The 17,442-nt window shown below is 33.1% G+C and overlaps 1 protein-coding gene across 3 annotated transcripts in view; it reads right to left on the bottom strand.

The window, feature by feature from the left end:
- The window catches only part of LOC113511344 (uncharacterized), a 192,487-nt gene that overhangs the window by 153,233 nt on the left and 21,812 nt on the right, over nucleotides 1–17,442 (bottom strand). The gene's annotated exons all lie outside the window — the stretch shown is intronic.

Raw genomic sequence — 17,442 nt, 5'->3', positions numbered from 1 at the left:
TACATGGCCGTAACTAGGAGGAGGGACATTGAGGGTCAATTTCGTACTTTAAAAGGCCCAATGCTATACTTTAAAATAAAAGGCCCAAAAAAAATTAAACGATTTTTAGATTATTTTCGCTTCTACTGCACTAAAAAATTTTGCCCTACCTCAATTATGGGTCTAGGCTACGGCCCTGTCTCTCTCTCTCTCTTTATATTATTAGTATAGGTTATTAAATATTATAAAGATATTTTTTTAAATAGCGTAATAACTAACATGGCGTTAAACTGATAACTTTGGCAGACACCATTTTTTCCTCTAATAAATCTTACATCCTATGAACAAAAATTCCGGCCCCTTATGAGAGCTATAAGTCTCCGTTTTCCCCTTTGGTCTCGAAGCCAAAACACAAATCACAGCTTTTTTGCAGAAATCACCATACGAGTATATATCATGCGGAACCCTAAAACATCAACCCTTTCTTTAGATAATTAATCAAAAAAGTCTTGGCTAATGTTCACGTTCATTGTAATCAGCTGCAAAAAAACACTCTGTCTTTGAAACTTTAACAAAACTGACTTTCTCAATAACAAAAGTTGCATTTTTTTTAGAAAACTTCAAACTTACTTATAAATAATTAATGGTCCGATTTAAAAAATATCTGACACTTATACTAAACTAGCGACTTACCCCGGCGTTGCACGGGTACAATGCTGATACTAAATAGCGTCGCCAGCCCCCCATTACATTACGACATTACATTAGAAACCTCTAAATTTCTCAGTGTTTCTCTACTATATTAAGAATTTATTATACATACAAACCTTCCTCTTGAATCACTCTATCTATTAAAAATAACCGCATCAAAATCTGTTGCGTAGTTTTAAAGATCTAAGCATACATAGAAACAGAGAGACTGGAATTTTGTTTTATACCATATAGTAATAGTGATTCCTTCTAACAATTTCTAGAGCCACCTTACTAACATTATAAATGGGAAAGTTTGTAAAAATATTTGTATGTTTGATTGTTGGTGCGTTCGTTACTCAATCGTGTTTTAATGGCTCAACGTTTGTACGCAATTATCCGTGACTTCCTCCTTGTGACCGTAATATGAGGATTAACTATGGTCTATGCCCTTTTCCATGCCCAAATTCTGCATGTATATCAAATTTTATAACGATTAATTGAGCTGTTAAGGCATCAAGAGGTAACATACAAACAAAATCACTTTCACATTTATAAAGTACAAGAATAGGGGATTGTAATGTGATCCCAGCGTAAGTGCGTTGCCAATCCACCTGCCAAGCTTGGTAACTACTAGCGAAATTCCCTTATGGGGGAAGCCTATGTCCAGCAGTGGACAGTTAAAGGCTGATATAATGATGACGATGACAAAGACAAGAGACAAGACAAGAACACCTAATTTCGTTATCTTAAACGATTAACGAAAGAAACTTGATGTTTAACCGCAATTGCCAACTTGCCTGCCAAGCATGATAACTACTGATAAAAGGGGAAAAAGTGATTGTTAAAATTGGATCTAATAGCCCCATTGCTAGCAATATGCCCTATCAGATCGACCTCCACGCGGTTCCTCTGGTGACCCTCGTGGTTGATTCTTGTTAAATTAATCACGATGGGCCAACCTGCTAACATTCTCATCTATTGTAACAGATTATTTATGTTATGTCCAGATATAGTCTGTGGAGGTACTCTGTATCGGTAATTACTCTATGGTGATGTACTGTACTGTAGACTGTAATGGAAATAAAAAATAAAACATATTGTGATTGTACTTATTATTATTATTGGAAGGATACTCCTAAAATTAATACATCTATCATCTCCCACTGGCGCCCCGATATATAGAGGTATACCGATAGCGCGGGCGGAGTTACCATTCCATTTTCACCCATCAAAAAAAAACACCTGAGTCCTCAGGAATGGCAACGCATGGGAGTATCATGAGCGAAACAGTATACTCTGTTATGTCCATGGTACTGCTTATGTCTATAGGCGATGGTTACCACTTTCCATCTGGTGGATCGTCAGCTTGTTTGCCACTTCTAATTTGCACAAAAAAACCTATTCGTGTACCAATTTTAATTCAAATCTGATCAATTGTATTAACATGAAAAACTAATAAATATCTATCCATCCTAACATCTTCACAAACTGTCCATCGATTTTAATAAGCAACATTATAAAACCATAGTTTTCTTATGAGAATTAAACATAATCGCTTATTGTAAAAACAATACACAATAGAAACTATAGGGTATCTATCTATCTATTTGTCTGTCTATCTATCTACATATTAATAATAATTTAGTACAAACTAAGTCTGGGTTACCATTCCATTATCACCCATTAAAAAAAAGACCACCTTATGGTGGAAACCTATGTTCAGCAGTGGACAGTTAAAGGCTGATATTTGATGATGACAATGACAAAGATAAAAGATGAACACCCAGTTTCATTATCTTGAACAAGTAGCGCGATAAATTTTGTATTTGATTGTTCGAACAGAAAACTACAAATGTTCGTTTTAAAATGGTTTGTTTGTCACCATTAGTCATGCCGAGTGTGGATAGTAAATATGTCACGGCTCCCTTGTTCACCCGATGTAAAAATATACGCATCTAGAATGCATTTATTTATGACTTCATTTTACAGTAGCATTTGAGAAGGTCGTCCTGTGTCTATATATGACGTTATTTTTAATCTGATGTTTTTAACTACAAAGCAACGGTACTCAATATAGATGAGACTAGCTGTTTCTCGTGGCTATGCTCCCATGCATCAGCATATAAAGTATCTTATACGTTAAATTAGGACATAACCTATTTATGTAATATGGCAGTAAATTTACAGGGTACAGAGGAATAACACCTGAGTCTGGGGGGAAAGGGACTGTTAGTAATGGAGACTAAGATAGCTAGCAATATACCCGACCAGGTCGACCTCCTCGCGGTTCCCCCTGGAAACTATCATGGTTAATTCCTGATGAATTCATCATGATGGGCTAACTGGCCTGTTTTCATTCTCATCTATCACCCTTCACTGATACTCCGTCAGCGTACTCCGTTAGCGCAGGCGGGGTTACCATTCCATTTTCACCCATCAAAAAAAAAACACCTAAGTCGCATGGGGCGTTGCCATTCCTGAGGACTCAGGTGTTTTTTTTTAATTTACAGGGTACAGAAAAATAACGCCTGAGTCCTTAAAAATGTCAACGCATGGAGGTATCATGAGCGAAACAGTATACTCTGTTATGTCCATGGTACTGCTTATGTCTATAGGCGACAGTTACCACTTTCCATCAGGTGGACCGTCAGCTTGTTTGCCATTGAAAGTTGCACAAAAACCTTTTCTCGTACCAATTTTATTTAAAATCTGATCAATTGTATTAAAATGAAAATCTAATAAATATCCATCCATCCTCACATTCTCACAAATTCTCCATCGATTTTAATAAGCAATATTATAAAACCATAGTTTTTTTATGAAAATTAAACAGCTTCGCTTATCGTAAAAACAATACACAATAGAAACAATATAGGTTATCTATATCTGTCTGTCTATCTATCTATCTACATATGAATAATAATTTTGTATAGTCTAAAATAAAAGAAGGTATAATAAAAATAGAGAAAATCAAAAATATAAATTTTAAAACGTGCATTGTGCACAATGGAGGTAATATTAGAATATGTCTCATCGATTATAAAAAAACTTATGAAATTACGATACATGGAAACAAAAGTATGCGAAAACAACCTTTCGTCAATTTAACACAATTTTCTATCTATAAAAAAAACAAATTCACTTTTTACATAAATCAATAAACATTTATATTATTCATAATTATTTTAGACTAGCTGTTGCCCGCGACTTCGTCCGCGTTTCCATCGTTTTTCGTAAAATAAGTAGCTTATATCCTTCCTCACGGTTCAGTGGTTTTGACGTAACAGACACATTTCTCTTCACTGCTCTGCTCCTATTGATCGTAGCGTGATGAAAAGTATACTATAACCTGCCTAGGAGTATGAAGAATAATTGTACCAAGTTTCGTTAAAATCCATCTAGTAGTTTTTGTTTCTATAACAAACATACAGACAGACAGACGAAAATTGTACTGATTGCATTTTTGGCATCAGTATCAATCACTAATCACCCCCTAATAGTTATTTTGGAAATATATTTCATGTACAGAATTGACCTCTATACAGATTTATTATAAGTATAGATTTTCGCTATTATCTATACATATACAGGAAAATACGTTGAAGTAGATCATTTCAATAGTAAATATTGGGGGGAAATGGATTGTTAGCAATTGAGTTTGACAGCCCCATTGCTAGCAATATACCTTATTAAGTCGACCTACACGTGGTTCCCCCTGGAAACCATCGTGAACAATTCTTGTTGAATTCGTCACGATGGGCTAACTGACCTACTTCATCCTCACCTATCATCCTTCACTGGTTGTATACCGATAGCACGGGTGGGGTTACTATTCCATTATCATCCATTAAATAAAAATTGTAAATATTACTCAATTGTTTTTGTAAAAAGGTGTTCTGTAACAACAGTGTCAGTAACTTTCACAACTTAGAGAACTTGTTTAAAAAAGACTTTTAATCAAACACAACATTTAAACTGAATTATAAACTGCTAAAGACACCTTCTGATCTTCATTCGTCAAGTTCAGGACGGATTCGGACTCGCCGATTGACATTCGCCAATCCACAGCTACATTCAATTCACGGGAACGCTTTAACCTGATAAACATAAATAAATAAACTACATAACGTTAAATTGAAAACACGTCGACCCCATATAAATGCGTATAGATAGATAGATACTCTTTATTGTTACCTACAAAAGATTACAATAGTAAACTTATTATAGATACAAACAATTACAAGAAATATTCACACTAAGAAAACAATACGCGGCCTTATCGCTAAGAGCGATCTCTTCCAGGCAACCTTTGGATAGAAAGGAGTAGTTATAGATACATATATATTTCCATTAGAGACCGTGTCCAGATAAAGTTATCGAGGTACATTTCCAGCAACGGGGCCGACAGTCCCTGTTAGTAACAATTCCATCCCCCTTCTCTTGGTTTACATATTACCTGACAAGAAACTCAAGGCTACTCACTTCTTTCGAACTTTCTAAACATGGACATGTAGTTAAACTATTTCCGGGTGTTTCGTCTTACGTAACTTATTATCTCCTGTTCCCGTGGGAATTAAAAAAAACTATTTCGTAACGATACAAGCATATTACATAAGGAAACTTCGTGCAAAATATTACAGTTTTAGCTGCAGACTTTTTGACTGTGCATTGATTAACTAGTCGGTCAGTCAAGAATAATACGTATATGAGTTCTTAGTATTATATAAAAATAATTAGAAATAACATAGCGTAACAGTACTTATACAGACCTACTGGTCTATCTGTATTTTTAGGAGTACTACCCTACCCTACTTATATCAAAAAGTGCTGGAAAAAAGAAAATCAATACTGCTACCAAGTCATTTAAAAAATAAAATATAATAAAAAATAAAAAAAACATGAGCAGTTAATCTTTAAAATCCAGACTGGGTTAAAAATATGGATAAATTAGAAACAGAATTGTTTAAAAAGAAAATAAGTTAAAATCGAATTAGTTTAAAATCAAGATGAGTTAAAATCAAGATCAAAATCTTAATTGATATTCACCACATTACAATAATAACTATATATTATTATATCACTTCCAATATATAACTTGCCTGATATTTATTTTTACTAGCTATAATATTATTTCTATTTATAACCCTACAAGTATGAAAGATGCTAAAAAAAATATTTAGTCATTTTAAAAGTACAATGTAATACAACTATCTACTATTTAATAATACAACAACATATGATTAAAATCAACATAAGTTAAAATCGGAATGAGTTAAAATCAAGATTGATAATCTTAATTGATATTCTTCTCATAGTGTTTTTTTTTTTTTATTGGTAGAAAATGGAATAGAAACCCCGCCTGTGCTAACGGGATACGCTGGCGGGGCACCAGTGAAGGGTGATCGATGAGGATGAAAAAAGGGCCAGTTAGCCCATCATGATGAATTCATCAGGAATTAATCATGATAGTTTCCAGGGGGAACCGCGAGGAGGTCGACCTGGTTGGGTATATTGCTAGCAGTAGGATTCTCAGTCTCCATTACTTACAAACCCTTTCCCCCCCCTTTTCATAGTGTTACAATAACAACGCTGTGATAATATCACTTACAATATTCAACTTGCCTGATGTCTATTTTTACTATATTTTATTATTTCTATTTATATATTTTCCTTTATCTACTTACTTTTTCCTAAACATTCTATTATATTAGTGTGATACATTATCTTCGCCGGATCTGTATTTTTTGGCAGCCCTAATACAAAAGTGATACATGATACGCAATCTTATAAGTATACAAAGAGATTGGCCCCATTTGTCCGTCGACAGAGAGCACGAAATTATGATTGGTACAATGTTAGGCACAGATATTATGATAAAAACACGCTTTAGACGAACAGACTTTGTACAAAAGTCGATTGCTTGGGTACCTCTGTCTCATTCGTGTTTTAACCGTGAAGCAGTTGTGTTTGCATGGCAGTGTTTCGATATGAAGGGTGGGATATGGCGTGAATTTACTGGGTACAGAGGAATAACATGGCATGGCAATGGCAACCCATGGAGGGTATCATGGGCGAAACAGTATACTCTGTTATGTCCATGGTACTGCTCATGTCTATATGCGACGGTTACCACTTTCCATCAGGTGGGCCGACAGCTTGTTTGCCATTCTAAGTTGTATAAAAAAATAATTTAATTTATTTACTACATTTATACTATTCTTCAAGTTGTGCAATATATATATATCATCGTAATTAAACATATGGCCCACCTGAAGGTAAGCAGTTACCGTAGCCTATGAACGCCTGTAATACCAGGGGCTTTACGCGCGCGTTGCCCACCCTGAAGAAACCTCTATATCCCTTTTTTAAAGAAGCCCATGCTAGTCTTCTTGCTCTTCTATTACCCCTACACGGTAAAACCCTAAGATACCATGTCTTGCGACAATAAATAATAACTAACAACACCCCATTTATATATAACAGAGTATACTGTTTCGCCCATGATACCCCCCATGCGTTGCCATTCCTGAGGACTCAGGTGTTATTCCTCTGTATAAATTCACGCTATATCTTCAAACCGAAACACAGCCATGCAAACACAGCTGCTTCACGGTCTGGGACAGAGGTACCCAAGCAATCGACTTTCGTACAAAGTCTCCCTCTGGTAAACTAGTTATAAATAAAATCAATTATAGACGTAAGATGAACTTATCTCTAATAAAGACCTCTTGTATTTATAGGTACACTCTAAAGATTCCTTTACCCTCCTTTTTTAGGGTATTATATAAAAAAATATTATTAATATCAAAGCATAACTAAATAAGGAAGGAACCGTAACAATATAATTAAAGTAAATCACGGAGATCATTAATAAAAACTAATTTACTTCCCAGTCGGGGTGACACTGGGGCCATATTTCTTTTTATCGTTAGAAGTGAGACGCGACGACTTAGTAACGAGTCGGCAAAGGCATCAGCTGAGCTAACTAAACAAGTTCATCATATTATTTTTCAAACAGTACTTTCCCATGTGTGTATTAACGAAAATTTATCTGCCACTTTTTTTTATGGATAATAATGGAATGGTAACCTCGCCTGCGCTATCAATATACACTGGAAGGGGTAAAGGGATTGTTAGCAATGGAGTTTGACAGCCCCATTGCTAGCAATATATATTAGGTCGACATCCACGTGGTTCCCCCTGGAAACCACAGTGAACAATTCTTGTTGAATTTGTCACGATGGGCTAACTGACCTGTTTCATCCTCATCTATCATCCTTTACTGGTGCCCAGCCGATATATACCGATAGCGAGGGTGGGGTTACCATTTCATTATCACCCATTAAATATACAGTGGAAGAACACCAGTGAGAGATGATCAGTTAGCTCATCGTAACGAATTCATCAAGAATTAATCATGATGATTGTTATATATTCATTTTTTTTTTACTGGGTATTATTTAGTTTATCTTTAATTGTACGGTTAATACCCTTATACATTCTACAGTTTTCTTTCAGCTTCTCAAAGGTTGACTGTAAGAGATCCCTTTATGGGATAAGTCCGCCATTGTATATTAAATCATTTACCAGTATTTAATCTGAGTTATGTACAATAAAGATTTTTACAAGTACAATTACAATGGTTTCCAGAAAAAAACCGCATAAAGGTTGATCTGACATTGCTATTAATGGGGCTGTTAGGCCCCAATACTATCAATCCCTTTCACCTTACCGCTTTCGTTTACCACTTATCTTCTATAGACAAATTGGCATGACATTTTTGATACTGTTAATATTATTTAGGACGGAAGTGATGAAAAAGCTTGTAATTGGGATTAGTGATCCCATTGCTGCTAGCAATAGGATCCTCGGAATGTCGACGTGGGAACGTCGACCCTATCAGGTCGACGTCCACACGTCGTTCTCTTTGAAAACAATTTTGGTTATTTTCTGGTGATTTATTCAACATAGACCAATACATCTGAGTTCATTCTCATCTATCATTCCTCGCTGGTGCCCCGCCAACGAATACCAATAAAGGAGAGGGGTTACTAATCCATTATCATCAATAAAAAAAATACAATGACCGCATTTTCTTTCATACTTTTCACAAATTCAGTCATTAAAAACAATTTTTATTAAATCCCTCTTCATATAGATAATAATTGGTCGTGTGGTCCTGGCACAGAATAGGCCACTTCTACTTATGCCGTGGGTGTCGTAAGAGGCGACTAAAAGAACTTATTGTTCGAGGAATGGGCAGCAGTGCCTCTATAAAACATCACCAAAATATAACTGCGGTTGCCATCCCGCCTGCTAAGCGTAAGGACTACTGCCAACACCCCCCAAGGGAGAGGCCTATGTTCAATAGTGAAGAGTTAACGGCTGGTACCATACTATACTACATTTTTTAATAATACATTGTTTTTATTAATCATAAAAAAATGTATATAATTGTACGTGATTGGAGCATACGAACACATCTATCTATCTATCTATTTAAGAGCTGCGCTCTTGTCGGTGGAGCTCTTGCCACTCGCTACAATTTTCAGCGAGTCTCTTCACCTCTTGATACGACACAACACCAACTCCTTCCTTGATCTGCCTGATGTAACTATGTCTCGGTCTCCCTCTCCCCCTCCTTCCTTCTATCTTACCTTCTATTATAATGTTCATAAGTTCATACGAACACATAACAAGTGGTAAATGAAAAACTTAAATTACTAAATTCATTTATTTAATTTAATATTTCTAGGTACACTGACTGAACAAATATCTGAATATAACTATAACAACTGAATTTCAATATCTGAATCACGTTTGCTCGCTTAAACTACGGAAGGGGCGAGAGCAAATCAATTACTAGTACAGTTATATTTTTTACTAGATCATAGACTATAAGAAACTGAGATCCTGTCCATTAGAAATAATTGGAATGATAATCATCAGTATTGCCTTGTCTTTTTCCATTTATTTGGGGTTGGCACAGTATGTCTTCTTCTTCCACAAATACCTGTCAAATGTCACTTCTAAACTCATTGCTCTTTTATGCATATCACCTTTCATATACATCTAAGCATCCACATTTTTTTCGGTCGTTCCCTTTCTTTATATCTATCCACTCTCATACTTAATACTTTCTTTAAAATATGGCTTTCATTTCTGAATTGAATGGAATATAAATTAGAATAGAATTAAATTTAGACATGTTGAAGTATATAAAAATGCGTAAACATAATACTTCTAACATAAATAAAGGCGAGTACATAACATGTTTTTGTTAGAAATCGTCCTTAATAACATAATGGGATCAAGGCCTCAAACAAAAACACCCAAATACTCGTGTTCCCCGAAATGAATGGATTATTTCCTTGTGTTTGCATGCGTGAGAGGGCGAACGGATAATTTCAAATTTCGAATTTCTTTGAATTCAGCTCGTTTACTGTTTAAATTAATTTTTAACGAGTTATACGTATAAATATGTATAGGTATACATGAAGAAATTCTAATATTAATAGTTTATTTATTTATTTACACTTTATTGCAACATTTATAAAAATAATATACATGTAAATATTAATGCGAAATGATACAGAAGTAATCTCTTACAAACAACCTTTGGGTAGAGGACATAGAAAAAAAAGACAAAGAGTAGGTGGTCCACTATTATATAGATAGTTATATATATAAATATACATAAACATACAACTTAATAGGGCACATACAAGGAGAGGATAAAGGAGAAAGTTTTTTGTTAATTTATTATAAACAAACATACAAAAATCTCGGATCTTTCCTCTTTATAATATAAGTATAGAAAACAATTTAAATAACCTTTATAACTATTAAATAATTCAGTGCATATATTTAATAGATATTATCAACAAATAAAACAATGAGATACCTTGAGCACCGCGACCCCATTACGTGATAACCTCCGACACGGAGCATTAGTTCGTAGTTAACTAATATTTACAATTGTTATTGCATGTAGATGCATTTTGAACTGACTTCAAAAAAGAAGGAGATTCTCAATTTAGTTGTATTTTTTGTTTGTTTTTTTATATGCAACTTAAATGTTAAACAAGCTAACCCATCTGATGGAAAGTCGTAACCGTCGTAACTTCGTCATTTGTAAACCTAGTTGAAAAATTCTTTTTTATCTTAAACATATCGTGTTTTCAGATTTATATAAATATAGAAAAGTAATCGATTCAGTAGTTTGGTTTGTAAATCAAAATAACTGATTTTATCACAATTTAAATAGATGATTTTTTTTTGTGGAGATGAGATGGTAGTATTCAGAGTGTAGAGACCGTACTGTAGAAATCATAATGAATTCGTATTATTTCCAAATATACAATATATCCCTAGCCCTTAATTTATTTGATCTTTTACGTGTCACTCTGATAGCTGTGCAAATCAACGTATAATATTAAAGATAAATAAATTTTAAAGTAGTGAAGAATTAAGCACTAAATAATGGTGGACAAACAATGGCTGAGATGATTATGATGATAAAGCACTAAATAAAGGTTTCATTCTTTCTTTCCTTCCTTTTTTCTTTTTCCCTTACTTTTATGTTTCCTATTTTAATTTAAAATATAATATTTTCTAGGTATTCCATCTTGGACGCGTTTCTCAATTGAGTTTAGATTTTACTTACGGAAAGTATCTATAAAGTTTATTTAGAATGCCATATACCATGCGTATACATCCTAAATAAACTTTTGTATAAGTAGACAAATTTAATAGTAAATTACATCTGCGTGGCCCATTTAATATAAAATAAATTAGTATTTTACTATTATTATTAGGATATTGTTAGTATTTAATTGTATTGCCATTAGTATAAAATAAAGTTTAATACATGAGTATAAGGAATAAGAAATGAATAAAAATATAAGGAATTAACAAAAAAAAATAATTTTTGAGGTTTTCACTAAACCAAACCTAACTAAATCTTTATGTCCACGTCCGTCCGAGCACCATGCGTATAAACCAAACCTAACCGAGATCTAATTTGATGGAAACTCCAACACTGATCTTTTTTTTATAAAATCCTAACATTTACCAACTGTTGTTGATAAATCCTAAAATTTATTAACAAAACCTAAGATTTACCAATGTACCTACAGACTTTTACAGTAACATATATGGTACATATATTAGTATAACACGATATGTATATATATACTTTTTCATACTCTATAGGAAGTGATAACTTGAATCATGTCACAGTGACGAAATTTATTAGACCAGTGATATTTATCATTACGTGCGGTTATTTATTACCAGAGGGAGACCTTGTACAAAAGTCGATTGCTTGGGTACCTCTGACCCATTCGTGTTTCAACCGTGAAGCAGTTGTGTTTGTATGGCTGTATTTCGGTTTGAAGGGTGGGATATGGCGTTAATTTACTGGGTACAGAGGAATAACACCTGAGTCCTCAGGAATGGTAACGCATGGGGAGTATCATGGGCAAAACAGTATACTCTGTTATATCCATGGTACTGCTCATGTCTATAGGCGACGGTTACCACTTTACATCAGGTGGGTCGTCAGCTTGTTTGCCATTCTAAGTTGTATAAAAAAAAATACCAAAATGACATTAATTGTGGAGAAAGAAATTGTTAGTAATGAGATTTAACAGCCCCATTGCTAGCAATACACCCTATCAGTTCGACCTCCGCACGGTTCTTCCTGGAAACCATAGTGGTTAATTCTTGTTCAATTGGTCACTTCAATAATAGCGCAGGCGCGGCTACTATTCCATCTTCACTCATTAAAAAAAAACTGACATTAAATATATTTTTACCCGATTAACAAATTCAAACATTCCTTTTAATATTTGTAACTTACTGTTTCATAAATATGGTAACACAATAGCAAATATTATTTTAAATTTTTGGTGTTGCAAGTAATAATTACAGAATTCTTCATGATTTGATTTTTTTTTAATTAATTACTTATAAATTTAATTATTACCCAAGAGACCTTACCGATAAGGCCGCCTTACCCTTTTCATTAAAATTGAATGGATTTATTATTTATTTATATTAACGTGTACCATTAATAAAAATAATAATACAAAACGTTAAATATATAAATAAACCATATACAAAGAAATTATTCATAAGTAATTAATTAAAAAACCAAAGTAACCGACATATACCCTTACGTATAACATATACCGTTACGTTATGGACTAGCAAAATTATAAATGCCAGTTAATTCGATCGAATTGATTATATAATATTTATTTATTTATTCTTTATTGTACACACTGATAGTACATACAAATATATTTTTTTATACAACTTAGAATGACAAACAAGCTGACGGCCCACCTGATGGAAAGTGGTAACCGTCGCCTATAGACATAGGCAGTACCATGGCCAAAACAGAGTATACTGTTTCGCCCATGATACGTTGCCATTTCTGAGGACTCAGGTGTTATTCCTCTGTACCCAGTAAATTCACGCCATATCCCACCCTTCAAATCGAAACACAGCCAATATGACAGAGGTAAGTAAATGTACAAAGGCAAGCTTAACTCGAAAAGAGTTCTCTTCCAGCAAACCCTAATTGGAAAAAAGCATAATATATTTTCGATAAAGGTATGGTGTTTTTTTATGCAACTTAGAATGGCAAACAAGCTGACAGCCCACCTAATGGAAAGTGATAAGTGTCGCTTACTTATGAATGATGATGGACATAACATTGTATACTGTCTGTATGTATATTCTATGTTCGTAGAAGCTCAGCTTAGTAGCTCTGATAGGCACCGATTTATTGCGACCGTGAAATTGCACGTGACTAGAATTTAATATAGACCTATTACTGGTAGCTTTTCTCTCAAATTCCTCTGCAAACATTATTTTATATTTTAAAGATGATTTTGTGTATTTCTAGAATAAAACACGCATAAAAGTTTTTGGATATCCCTATTTTTTCTAATTTATTTACACATTAAGGCAAATAGCAAATTCAACAAAAATTTAATAGTTAAAGTTAGAATATACTACAATAAAACTATTTCTCGTGAATGACGTAAGAAGCGACAAAGAGAACGTAATGGTCGAGAGATAGGCAACAGTGTACCGCTTCAAACATCATCTAGCTAACTGCGGTAACCAACTCGCCTGCCAAGCATGGCAACTAATGGCTAAACCTCCCTTAAGGGGAAGCCCTATGTTCAGCAGTGGACAGTTAAAGGATGCTTCGTCATAACGATAATAAGATACGTGCGCCAGTTACAGGTAAGCACAACATTCGCCATTAAAAAAATTCGACAGAAAATTTATTGAATGATGACCTATGGCAATTCTATCTATAGTTATACTTTTTACAAAAAAAAAAACTTAAACTTTTGTCTCAGTAAATTCATAAAATGTAGTATGAAAATATTAAGAAGTCACAAAATCATAATAAAGGTATCGGAAGAGATATAAAAAAAAATTATATTTGAAAATCTTTTTCAATCGAATTCAAAAGAAGAGGGGGTTCTCAATTTAGTGTATTTTTTTTTACCAATATGGAAAATGATCTTAAAGAATTGGTTTCATAGAAATTTATTCAAAATCGATTTAATAGTTTTGAATCAAAATAACTTTTTTACTACAATTAAATTCGATGTTAATTTGTGGTATTATTTTTTTATAGAAATAAAATTTCAAAATTAATTATTTAAAAAAGGAAAACCACTCCCAAAATTATATATTAAATTAAAATAGTTTCTGTTTAAATAATGCGTCTATTTTCCAAGAAATCCATTACCAATTTCCGAAATGACTGATGATATTGCCCTATAATTTAATGTGAAACTTACTCCTTTCCAGTTAAATTATTTAAGGCCATAATTTGGTAATGACAGAGCCCACGCGAGCTCCTTTAAATTTGAATAAACAAAACATTTCTTATTCGTGCCTAGATAATGATCTAAACTAAATCATATAATTATTAGGATTTTTTTATACGTTTGATTGTTGGGCACATAATTACGCTAAAGACAGAAGTCACGCCGATTGTTTGTTTGTGTTTCATAGTTAAGGCTCAAATACATTTAACTTATCTACTATTGACTCGATTGAAGAAATAAGGCTTAAAATGGATTGAAATTTAACTTGACTTGTATTTGTTTTAATTTATTATTTTATTAACTGTAATCTTCTAGTAAAACAATAATTTCTTTTTTGTTTTTGTTCCTTATTTTTCATCATGTTTATTATGTTTGTAGCTTAATATTGTTAATTCTGCATCTACAAATACAAAGTATTAGTTCTTGTGTGTTGGAAGGAACTGGCTTACAAGGCACAGGTTACCCTAATTTGTATACTAGGGCAAAAAACATGTAACTGTGCAACCCTGTATATAAAGTTTTATTATTATTATTAAATAAAAAAGGGCGTAGACTACTTTTTATGTCAGTCAGTTAATTCGTTCTGGTAAATTACGTTACGAGATATAGCTAAATAAATCCATATAATTATTGAAATTGTTACTTAATTATAATTATAACAGAAATAATGTTTATTTTTGATTCTTCCTCTTGGATTGGCTAAAATTTAAATTGCCATGTTGAATTGTAAAAAAAACATAACCTATTACAGATAATGGAGTCTAAGATGGAACCATCTTTTCCAGCAATGTCCTATCAAGTCGTTTATCTATATATGTATCTATTATAAATATCGTGGTTGAATTCCCATAACACAATCTCGTCACGATGGGCTAACTGAATCTGTGTGATCGTCACCTATCATCCATCACTTATTATTATTATTATTTTTGACTTCCTCTTGATGACGAAGACGGGGTTTGCCATTTGAATTTGAAAAAAAAAATATGTCTGCCCAATTTACACGTAACGGGATATATGTACCTAAATTCATGAAATGCATTCTTTTCTCCTGCGATACCAAAGATATTTTATAAATTAAATTACACAATAATAACACATTTTTTATATCAACAAAACCTGATACTTTGTGGCCAATAAGTCTTGTATGATTCTCGTACTGTATAGATAAGTATCATTCTGAACTGTTATAAAGATTGATTAGAGCAATAAACAAGTCCAAACGAGTATAAATGTATCATAACTGTTATTAGATACCACTATAATAGTATTTATTGCTTATAAATTGACACAAAATAGAATTAATTAACAACAAGATTTACAGTACAATAAATATAAACTTAAGTATAAACGGTTTTTTTTTTTTTTTTTTTTAATTTTTTTTTTAATTTTTTTTTATTGGTCAAAACGTAACAATTTTTTTTTGTTTTTGTTTTTTTAACGTTGTGTTTTTTTTTTTTTTTTTTTTTTTTTTTTTTTTTTTTTTTTTTTCCACATATATTTTTTATAGTTTTGTGTATATATAAAATTTGATACTGCGATTTATTATATAAAACTGGAAATTGAGATTAATATCTATACCATGTATAACTGAAAACTGCGAATTATACATATTTAAATTTAGTAGCTAAGATTTAATATTGAACATATATTGTTATTATTTTTAGTATAAACGGTTATAGGGAGACTAAGAGAACTGAATGGTCGAGACATGAGCAGCGACGTTTCTCTTAAAACAATAACAAAAGCCAAAGTGCGGTGGCCAATCCATCTGCCAAGTGTAACAACTGCTGGCAAACTCATCAATAGGGATAGCCCATAATATTTCTAATAGATTCTAACGTTTTCAATCAACACATAACAGGTATATTGTTTTTTTATACAACTTAGAATGGCATACAAGCTGACGGCCCACCTGATGTAAAGTGGTAACCGTCGCCTATAGACATGAGCAGTACCATGGACATAACAGAGTATACTGTTTCGCCCATGATACCCCCTATGCGTTGCCATTCCTGAGGACTCAGGTGTTATTCCTGTGTACCCAGTAAATTCACGCCATATCCCACCCTTCAAACCAAAACACAGCCATGCAAACACAACTGCTTCACGGTTGAAACACGAATGGGACAGAGGTACCCAAGCAATCGACTTTTGTACAAAGTCTCCCTCTGGTAAATATTAGACTATATATATGATTATATTCCATATAAATATACATATATTATCATTTACTAATTATATTAATAGACGTTCAATGAATTATTGTTGGAGTAGTTACAACATTACCATATTTATCAACCAAACTACCAAACTGTGGTTGCCAATCCGCCTTCCAAACATGACAACTACTGGAAAAATCCCCCCAATTCAACCTTTAAATTCCAAATTTACTAAACCAAGTGTTAATTTGCGGAATTCCACATTACTAATAATGTAATTAAAAGTATTCTGTTTAAAAGAATTATTAGTTTTTTTTTTACATGATTTATTACGAAATTGATCTATGACAAACTATACAATCGATACCTTCGCTTGAGATCTGAAAACCTCCTTTACGTCGTATGTAAGGACGTCCTTTTTTATACTAATAGATGATGACAAACAAACATACTGCCTATCTGGTGATAAACGGCCTTAGACTATATGGTGCCCCAGGGCAAAATTTTTTATTAGCACCATAAAATAAAGGTCATCAGGGATGTCGAATGTGCCGCCCTCTTACATTCCTATAACAGTAAATACCAGCAAACACTGCACGAACAATTTACAAGCGATTGCTTTAAACTTAATCGTCAATTTTTTTTTATATAATATAAGCAGTTCTCCTGATGATAAATGAGGAATAGCAGGCCCTTTATGAAGGAATGTGTTCTTTTCTTCGAGATTTCTGTGTCATATCTGTTCG

This window comes from Galleria mellonella, unplaced genomic scaffold (assembly GCF_026898425.1).
Source record: "Galleria mellonella isolate WM207_F2 unplaced genomic scaffold, CSIRO_AGI_GalMel_v1 utg83, whole genome shotgun sequence".
NCBI lineage: Eukaryota > Metazoa > Arthropoda > Insecta > Lepidoptera > Pyralidae > Galleria > Galleria mellonella.
Note: the sequence above shows the minus strand (reverse complement) of the source record. Positions and strands in the feature narration are given on the sequence as shown.